Here is a 10,036-nt window from a genome sequence, read left to right on the forward strand (position 1 = left end):
CTAGGTTGCACATGGTATGTTTTCAATCAGACCCAAATTGATATCTGATGAGTTAGTAATACACACAACACAAGAAATGCTAGTTCCCTAATTGTTTACGCAGCAGTCTTAATTGCAACAATTAGAAAAGGCGAAAAGATAAACAACAAAGAAGAAGAATGAGAAGGGGAAGAGTGAAAGGTGGTGGCCAGGGCAGAGGGAGAGGAACAGTTGAAGAAGTACAATTAAATTATGTTGGAGGAGTAGAGGGTATAGGAAGAGAAGAAGGAGCAACAGTTGAGGATGTAGGAAGAGGAGAAAAGAGGAGTAGAGGGAGAAGAGATGGGTAGATTGGAGGGCAATGGTATAGTGGAAAGATCAAGAGAAGATAATATAAGAAGACATGGACAGAGAGGAAGAGGAGGGCAAGGTTTGAGTGGAGGGAGGAGACGTAGAAGGATAGGGTACAGACATGTTTCAAATGAAATCAGAGCCCCCCTTATTGGCCACTGTCATAAATAATGGTCTCTACTTGAGAGAAGCTGGGAAGTGTGTTCAGCCCCATATAAACAGGTACACAGTGGCTTCAATTATCCGAACATTTCAGAAGGAAAACCGATGAGTAACTATGCCATCCAACTTCTACAGTGAGAGTCAATGTATTGTTTTATGTAGTTCTAGTTTTGCACTGTAAATGTACCTGCTTGTCCAAACATTTTTCAGAAGTTTTTACTTATGTATTTATTTACGTAATTATATGTTGGCGATACACAGAAATGTTGACTTTATGGCAGAGAAAATGACACACAGTAGTCTATTATACCGCCATAGAGTCATACCTTATATTGAATGAATATGTCTTCATAGTTTTGGTTTATCTGTTGTAGTGGGGGGGTTTAATTAATGACACAGAAAAGACACTTGAGTGATGTACGGCAAATACCTGGCAAGAGTTGGATAGCTTTTGTGCTGGTAAAATGTGTTGTGATGCTCACTCTCCCTTCAAGAGAGTCCCTGGGTTAATCTAGCACGTTTTAAAGTCATTCTGGCTTAAACTGCATGGAAATGTAGTGATAGAAAATTGCTAACGTGTTCCTGAGTTTTCCCGTCATTTACTTGTTTTCTGACACGCTGTATGCCTATGGCTTGACATTTCAGCCCAGGAAAGTCAACCCAAACTTTGTTTTGCATTAGGTTGCTTTGACCACTGAAACATTAGCCTAGCTACTTTTTAAAGGCATAGACCACCCAAAAATCTGCCAAATTTCTGAGCTGTTTTTTTTTTTTTACCTCGAACATAGTCAAATAGCAAGGAAACAGCTAAACAATTTAGATTATTGGGTGGTCTATGCCTTAAATTTGAGTCAGGCAGAGGCGTAGATGCTTTATGACAGTAACACATCTGCCTACCTCTTTGGCATGTTGATAGTGTCTTTGGTTCTGGTTTTGTGTGGGTCTGTGTTTGAGCAGAAATTATTGTGTACGTCTGACATGCTGCCAGTTTTGCTCTACGATACTTTGTTGGTGGCCCCTGACTACAAAGGTTTTGTGTGGTTCGTGCCCCATGAGCTGGTGTAATGGATTGGATTCATCATCATCTACAGACTGCCGACATTATGTTAAACAAACAAGATACTGTGAGGATTGTAAGACCTCAGTTCACTGAAGTATGCACCTGCGCTGTACTGGGTTCCCGTTACGCCCTGGAGAAAAAGTCCTGGGCTACTACCCGCTACTTGTTTCCCCTTCCCGAATGAGTTATGTGGTTAGAAGTATGTTCAATCAATTCACTTTTGTTTGCAACCAGTGGCAAATACATTTCCGTTGGCTTTGTCATCACCATCAATGTGTTCATGAATATTATGAAAATGTAATACCTATGTTGTAAACTGATGAAAGAAAGGTTCGCTTTAAATGTGGTTGCACCTTTAAGAGAACTGTTTTTGTGATGTTCACTAAATTTGAAGATTTTGAACGTAACTTCAAAGGTCAGGTACTCTACCTGTCCTTTGAAGCAGCCGACTCTCTCACACACTTACCTACTTAAGTTGTCTGTTCTCGGTTTTTTGGTTTGTCTGTATATTTTTTTATTTTGTTTTCTTTTTTATCATTGAACCTAAACTGTATGTCTAAACATATATAGGCAGGGCCCAGCTGTAAAAGAGACCTTGGTCTCAGTCTGTGTTCCTTGTTGAAATAAAGGTTCAATAATAAAATAATAAGAAGGAATTTGTAAAAATAAGCCTTGCTTTTGTGGGTTTCATCTGTATCTCCAAGTTGCTTGTTGTAGGCTTCTTTTGACAGTCCCAGTTGCTTGTTTCTCTTGCACTCTGGCCACACTGGAGAAAAGTTCCTACCATACAATCTTTCCTTCAACTAACATGGAAGAAACATTTATCTTAGTCCAGATTGTCCAGATTTCCAGAGATGCATAAGTAAATTTTCAAACGTAAAAAAGCGGTGTGGGTAAAGCGTCAGAGGCTATAGGCAAACACTACACTGGCTAACCACTGTACCACTACATTATAGCTGCTTGATATCCGCCCATAGAACTGTTTAAATCAGGATTAATTTGGTTAATTTTATTAACTTAATTATCCCATATACTTACCCATGCTTGAAAAAGTGCATTGGCATTATACCTCAGCAAGCTACATATACTAGTTAATGTGAACTTCCTTTGTTGATTACAAAACAGCAACCTTTTTTGAACCAAGATACACACCCACAAGTGCCCATTGAAATCCAAACAAAGCATAGGCATGTGAAAAGCTAACTTGCCTAGTGGTACACCGCCTGCAAGACACATCTCAAAATAAGATTCTTGAACCATCTGTTTTTTTTTTACTGCAATGATGCATGGCCATCAGCATAACACTAAACAGTGATTTAGGTTTGCTTAGGACAAAAGTAAGGAATACTTAAAAAATGTAATTAAACACATTTTTAAAATGTTTCTTAGGACAAAATTATCACAATTTGTTGCTTCTTGTGTTTGTTTAATGGCACATAGTTACTTGAATTGCCTCAGATATATTAATTAATTAATTTATTTTATAAAGCCCTTTTCACATCAGCAGTTTATGAACCACTCAGCCTGAAACCCCAAGGTGCAACAAGTGGCTAGGAAAAGAAATCTAAAAGGGCCCGGAATGTAGGAAGAAAACTAGAGAAGAACCAGGCTCTGAGGAGTGGCCAGAGAGTGTATTCCTTAGATTTACAAAGGATTTACAATGGAGAAGGAGAACTCCCCCTACTCCCCTGGCACAATAAATTAGAAGTGTAAACCTTGTGGCTGAGACAGAGGGGACCAGTGACACTGTGGCCCTATCTGAGGGTAACCCTGACCAGGGCCCAACAGGCAGGAAGTCACTCCACCCACTTTGCCAAGCATCAGCCACAGGGACACCAACCGTCGTTGCAGAAAATGTGCTGACTCTTGTAAGTAAATGTTGGGCTGCCGGCTTGCATATCAGAAGAGCCGAATCTATTTATAAAAATATAAAAAAATATTAAGATATGAATTATCAAAATATTTTAAAGATTAGAATTAACTAATTCAAAGAATGAAAAAATAAATAAATAATATAGGGCTAAATAAATGTGACACAGATGATGGACACCCTATATTCATGAATGGACAGAAAGTTCCACAGAATGGAATACAATCACATGCAATCAGAAACCGCTGCATTGCACCCCAGGTTTAAGAAGTTAGCCTTCAGTGATGCCAGAGTGATCGGTGAGGCTCTTCAAAGAATAATCTCGGCAGCAGCTGAGTGCCCCAGCAGTCAGCAGGCTCAGGCACCAGGGCAACAGGACAAAGAGGGATCAGAAGGAGCAGAAGCACCAGCAGTAATGCCACAAACGTCTGCTGTTTGGATGCAGTTTGACAAGAGAGCAACTGGGGATGCAGCATAAAGGAATCCCTCAGCAGATCCCAAAATGGAGGTCCGAGTCTATTTGGAGAAGCCCCGCCTCCAAAGATCTGCAGATCCTCTGAGCTGGTGGAAGGACAAGGCCTCTGTCTACCCACGGCTTACTGATGTCATGACTGGCAGACTCTGCATTGTGGCCGCATCCATTCCCTCTGAGAGGGTCTTCTCGAAAATAATTACTGAGAGAAGAAACCGCAGCTTGCATTTCTGAATGCAAATCTGGCATGGCATCATCTACCGCTTATCCGGGGCCGGGTCGCGGGGGCAGCAGTCTAAGCAGATGCCCAGACTTCCCTCTCCCCAGGCACTTCCTCCAGCTCCTCCGCGGGGACACCGAGGCATTCCCAGGCCAGCCGGGAGACATAGTCCCTCCAGCGTGTCCTAGGTCTTCCCCGGGGTCTCCTCCCGGTGGGACGGGACCGGAACACCTTCCCAGGAAGGCGTTCCGGTGGCATCCGAAAAAGATGCCCAAGCCACCTCAGCTGACCCTTCTTGATGTGGAGGAGCAGCGGCTCTACTCTGAGCTCCTCCCGGGTGACCAAGCTTCTCACCCTATCTCTAAGGGATCGCCCAGCCACCCTGCGGAGAAAGCTCATTTCGGCCGCCTGTATCCGGGATCTTGTCCTTTCGGTCATGACCCAAAGCTCATGACCATAGGTGAGAGTAGGAACGTAGATTGACCGGTAAATCGAGAGCTTCGCCTTGCGGCTCAGCTCTTTCTTCACCACGACAGACCGAAACATCGACCGCATTACTGCAGAAGCTGCACCGATCCGTCTGTCAATCTCCCGTTCCATCCTTCCCTCACTCGTGAACAAGACCCCTAGATACTTAAACTCCTCCACTTGAGGCAGGCACTCTCCACCAACCTGAAGTGGGCAAGCCACCCTTTTCCGACTGAGGACCATGGCCTCGGATTTGGAGGTACTGATTTTCATCCCAACCGCTTCACACTCGGCTGCAAACCGTCCCAGTGCATGCTGAAGGTCCTGGTTTGAAGGGGCCAACACGACAACATCATCCGCAAAGAGCAGAGACGAAATCGTGTGGTCCCCAAACCTGACACCCTCCGGCCCCTGGCTGCGCCTAGAAGTTTTTAATGATTTTTTGTAATAAATAATGAGGTAATTCAAACAATCAAGCTGGCATTTAAAGGGTTAAAATCCTGAAAATTATTGAATGTTTGGTTGTTTTGAGCAGGTTTCAAGTTGTTTAAGAGATTTATGAAAAAAAAGCTGGAAAAAATATTAATATATAAATATTTTATGTCAGTTTATTGTACGTGTACATTTTTGTCCACGAAGGTGTCCAAAGGGTAGTACATTTGAGGGGCGCACAAGGTATTTTAGTTAAGGTGAGAGTTCAGTATTATGGTCAAGGTAATGAAATGAGTGAGAAAAATAATTTGAAAACTGTCTTTGCAATCTCCTTTCTCAGTGGGTAGGTTTTATAGCAATAGCATGCACCGTTGGCTCTTGTGGGTGAATCACATGTAACACATTCATTTCAGTGTCCTGGATTTACTTTTACTATGCCACCTTTGGTACATTTTCCTTCAACTTGAAATTATTTGAGCATCTAAAGAAATAAATCTCCATAAATCTAAAAAAAAAAAAATGTATATACAGTAATTTCTATTTAAATATTCCTCCATAGACCCAATATCGTACCCCTGACTGGTACTTTTAAAGAAGTGTATCCTGGATTTGCTTTTCATTTTGGGTTCATATTTTTGTTATGTACATTTTATTAATCCCAAGTAATTAAGCAGTCACTGTAATAATAACAATAATAGTAATAATAATAAAGAATAACAGTATTACCTTTAAAAAACAACAAAGGACACTTACCACATAGATGAGAAGAAAATGGAATTACATTTAAATAGAAAAACTACATTTTAGCAAGAACTGAGTGAGGGCTGAGCTGATGGAGAAGGCCAGACTGAACTGTCGGAGTTTCACAGAGTTTTTTGTTTTCTTATACTTTTTTCTAATACTTCTAAACTGTTTAATTCTTTGGTGTTTATCACTGTTCTGCGATCCTTGATTGAGCTCACAGGTGCCCAATCTGCCATAAGAAATCACTGGAGGACAACTTGGCAAACATATTCAGTTGCTAAACTCTGGATGATGCTGGCAAACTGCTCCCCTCTGAGAGACAGTTTTTGAAGGTGGTGAAAATCAGATTTGCAGGTTTGTGGGGGTAGAGAGTTTGTGTTTGGCAGACGCTGAATGCTTGCTCCCTGGTGGTGAACTATCTTGTTACAACTAGTTTTAAATGGGCTGGGGGGGATTTAGAGTCTCCAAAAGACACATACTGCTTCCAGGCAGCCTGGTATAATCATAACCGCTGTTGGGGCATTTAGGGATGTGAAAGGACTGAGCCAAATCCATTGAAGAAATATCACTTTCTAAATATCTACGCTGTAGATAGATTTTCTCAATTTATTTTATTTCTGTTGCGAATGCCATGGTGCGTTTACAGTGTTATTTCATACATCACCATAGGTTCCACAATGGCCTAAACTGCACAAAGTATTAATAATAATACGACCAATGTCAAACTCAATAACCTCTCACTCAACAACTTGATTATACACGCCAGGAAGATGAGCCCAAAAAGCCCATATATATTAATTGTGGATTTCAACAAATCAAACAGTGAGTTCATATTCTGAGAACCTAATGCTCAGTAAATGGAGGCCACATCGGAAAAGGACATCTTTAGTGGTTATCTCAAAGGAAACATGCCTCCATTTTATCACAGCTCAGCCCTGTTCCGCCCTGGCTCAGTGAGGTTGGCATGTAAACAGCTTAGGTTCAGATAATCCAAAATGTTAGTAGGCTATACGCACACGACACACGAAGAGCAACCGAATGTTTTAAATAAATTCACTCCGCTTTGAAAAGATTGGTACACTATGAAGACTGTATTCACGGCATCCACAGCACAACTATTTGTTTTCTATTTTGATGTCAGAAGAAAACGTTCCTTTTGTAAGGAGAGACCAACTTAATATTTTGATGATGGAGAAAGACATTCCTTTTTGGAAGAGAGACCATCTTTTTACTGATCTATTAATTTATATGTTAAATCAAAAAATACAATTTACCCAATAATCTGTCATTGAAAGGCCGCACACCTTGTCAAAATGTGGCAACTGAATTCAATTGAATAATTCCAAACCAAAGTGTTTTTTGTTGCAACCATATAGCAAAAGTATAGGTCCCAACAATGTGATAGAATGACAAAAAAATCAAGAAATAAAAGAAATCAAGAGAATAAGTAATTGATAAAAACATAATTAAGGCCAAATTATTTTCTATGAACGGCAGACCCGGCGCCACAAGTCCCCTCAGTTATATTTTCTGCCCCCCCAATTTAAGTTTTAAATAACCTATAAAAAATAGACCAAAAAAGATTAGCCCCCTCTCCATTTTTAACTGCCCCCCCCTGTCTCTTCGTCCCGGCACTGGGCATGATGTAGGACAATACATATATCTGTGACTATGAGGATGGATAGTTGTGAGGGACACATTCATTTGCACTGCAGCAAATACAGCATACAGTGTCCCCTGCTGGTCTGCTTCAGACATGACAGCATAGGCTGTGTGGCCACAAAATACAAGACTGTACAAAAGAAAACAGTTGATCAAGACATTCATATGTATTATATAACACTAATAGTGATTCTTGAAGCTCAATCACTAACACTTGTAGCCAATGCATTTACCAAGTGTGCCAATCTGAATGCACATTCTCTGCTTTTTACACTCAGTCAGTCATTTTATAACACACCTTTTGCAACACTGTAAACTAGGGGTGTCGCGACATACCAGTATTGACGATAACTGTGATATTTAAAAAATGAAATATTGATATCATGTTAATAAAACACATATGATCATTTCGTATTCACTAGGCTAAACTAAAGTGGTATTTTTCCCCAAAACCCTCTCTGTTTTTTAACCCTTATTCATGTCACCTATGGACAAACGATGCGTTGCTTAAACAAGGAGACTGGACCTATGCACTGGCATTGAACTCGTTAGCCCCACTAGAACCCCCAGGTTTTCATGCCTATTCACATGAAAAAATATATACTTTCGGTTTCTCCATAGCTTATTCATGGATGCGTGTGCTTAAACTACGAGTTTGGACCTATACACTAGTGTTTGAATTAATTGCCTTTTCGAAGCCTTTTCAATAGGTCAAAATGATTTGGATTTTTCTAAAAACTCCTCTCTGTGTTTGGCCTTGTGGATCTTTTGTTTATCAGATCATCCGGTTGCCTTTTCACTATCCATTAAGTGTAATTGTTCTTTTTGTACGCTTTTATAATTTTTTTATTTGTAGAGTTATGGTCACAGACTCTCTCCACCTCCATACACTCAACTTTTATGTGTAATTAATTTGCCAAAAAAGAGAGAAATAAAAACACATTGAACAAAGTTGAAGATTAATTTGACTGATTCTTTTTCTTTTTTTTCCTATAGATACCGCAATAATATTGTTACCATGAATTATTTTGGCCATGATACTCATGTAGTGAAAATCTAATATCTTGACAGCCCTACTCTAAACCCAAATCATGCTTTATAATACACTTTTAGCAGAACTGTAAACACTGGTCCCCACATTGCTTCACTATTTCGCCACCTGCCTCTCCACACTGACATGTGAAAAAACTTTTAGATAATGAGTTCACACACAAATCTCAGCTTGAGCACTATAAAGAGACTACGGGTACACATCACCTGATTTCTGGTCCCCCACCACAACAGACTAATACCTAATGCCCAAAAACCACTATACTTCCTGAGGAGACTCAAGAAATGTGACATGTCTGTAAAAACTCTCACCAACTTCTACAGGTGCACCATTGAAAGCATCCTCTCAGGCTGCATTACTGCCTGGTACAGCAGCTGCTCCGCTGCAGACCGCAAGTCCCTCCAGAGGATGGTAAAGTCTGCAGACCGTATCATTGGCTGCCGTCTCCCCTCAAAGCAAGGCATCTACCGTACACGATGCCTGAGGAAAGCACGGAACATCATCAAAGATCACAGCCACCAAGGCTATGCTCTGTTCACACTGCTGCCATCTGGTAGATGCAACTGGATCTGTGGGGCACACACTTCCAGACTCCACAGAGTCAGGTCATAAGGCTCCTCAACCAGCCACACTGATCCATGATCATACAGATCACACATGAACATTCCAGATGTTCTGATGTCCTTTCAGGTTCTTTTGACGGGCATTAAAATATTCCTTTGCATGTACCCTTCATAAGCATATTATACTCATATGTATCTATAATACTCAATGCTTCTACCATACTGTTCATACTCCCCCATCCCACTCTTTCATAAATTGATGCTAGTTTACATTGTTTCTGCATATTATTGCCATACTTGCCATATCTATAATATTCAATACTACTACCAATATTGCTGCTATTTTGCAGTACTACTACCAATATTGCTGCTATTTTGCAGTACTACTACCAATATTGCTGCTATTTTGCAGTACTACTACCAAAATGCTAATATGTACAGTGCTATGTATATTATTGATCTATCTTCTTGCGATATTTTTGCTGTGTATAAAATGTTCTTCTTAAATTCTCACTACATAGTTGTAGTGTGCTATGCCACCATTCATAATCTTATTACACTCATATGCATCTATTATATTGAATAATTCTACCAAGTGCTGCTAGTTTACACTGTTATGTATATTACTGCCTTACTTACTTTATAACCTAAGGCACAACCGAGCTATAATCATGCTGTCTAATCAGCATCGTGATATGCCACACCTGTGAGGTGGATGGATTATCTCAGCAAAGGAGAAGTGCTCACTAACACAGATTTAGACAGATTTGTGAACAATATTTGAGAGAAATAGGCCTTTTGTGTACAAAGAGAAAGTATTAGATCTTTGAGTTCAGCTCATGATAAATGGCGGCAAAAAACCCTAACATGCTTACCTACTGACCTTTTTTATAAAGAACACAAATAAAAAAAGGTATGAACACTAGATCAAAACAAAACCTCTATGACATGCCCCATGAAGATAATGTGTTAAAATCCATTTGATGTGTTTTACTTTGGCAT

This window comes from Esox lucius, chromosome 11 (assembly GCF_011004845.1).
Source record: "Esox lucius isolate fEsoLuc1 chromosome 11, fEsoLuc1.pri, whole genome shotgun sequence".
Taxonomy (NCBI): Eukaryota; Metazoa; Chordata; class Actinopteri; order Esociformes; family Esocidae; genus Esox; species Esox lucius.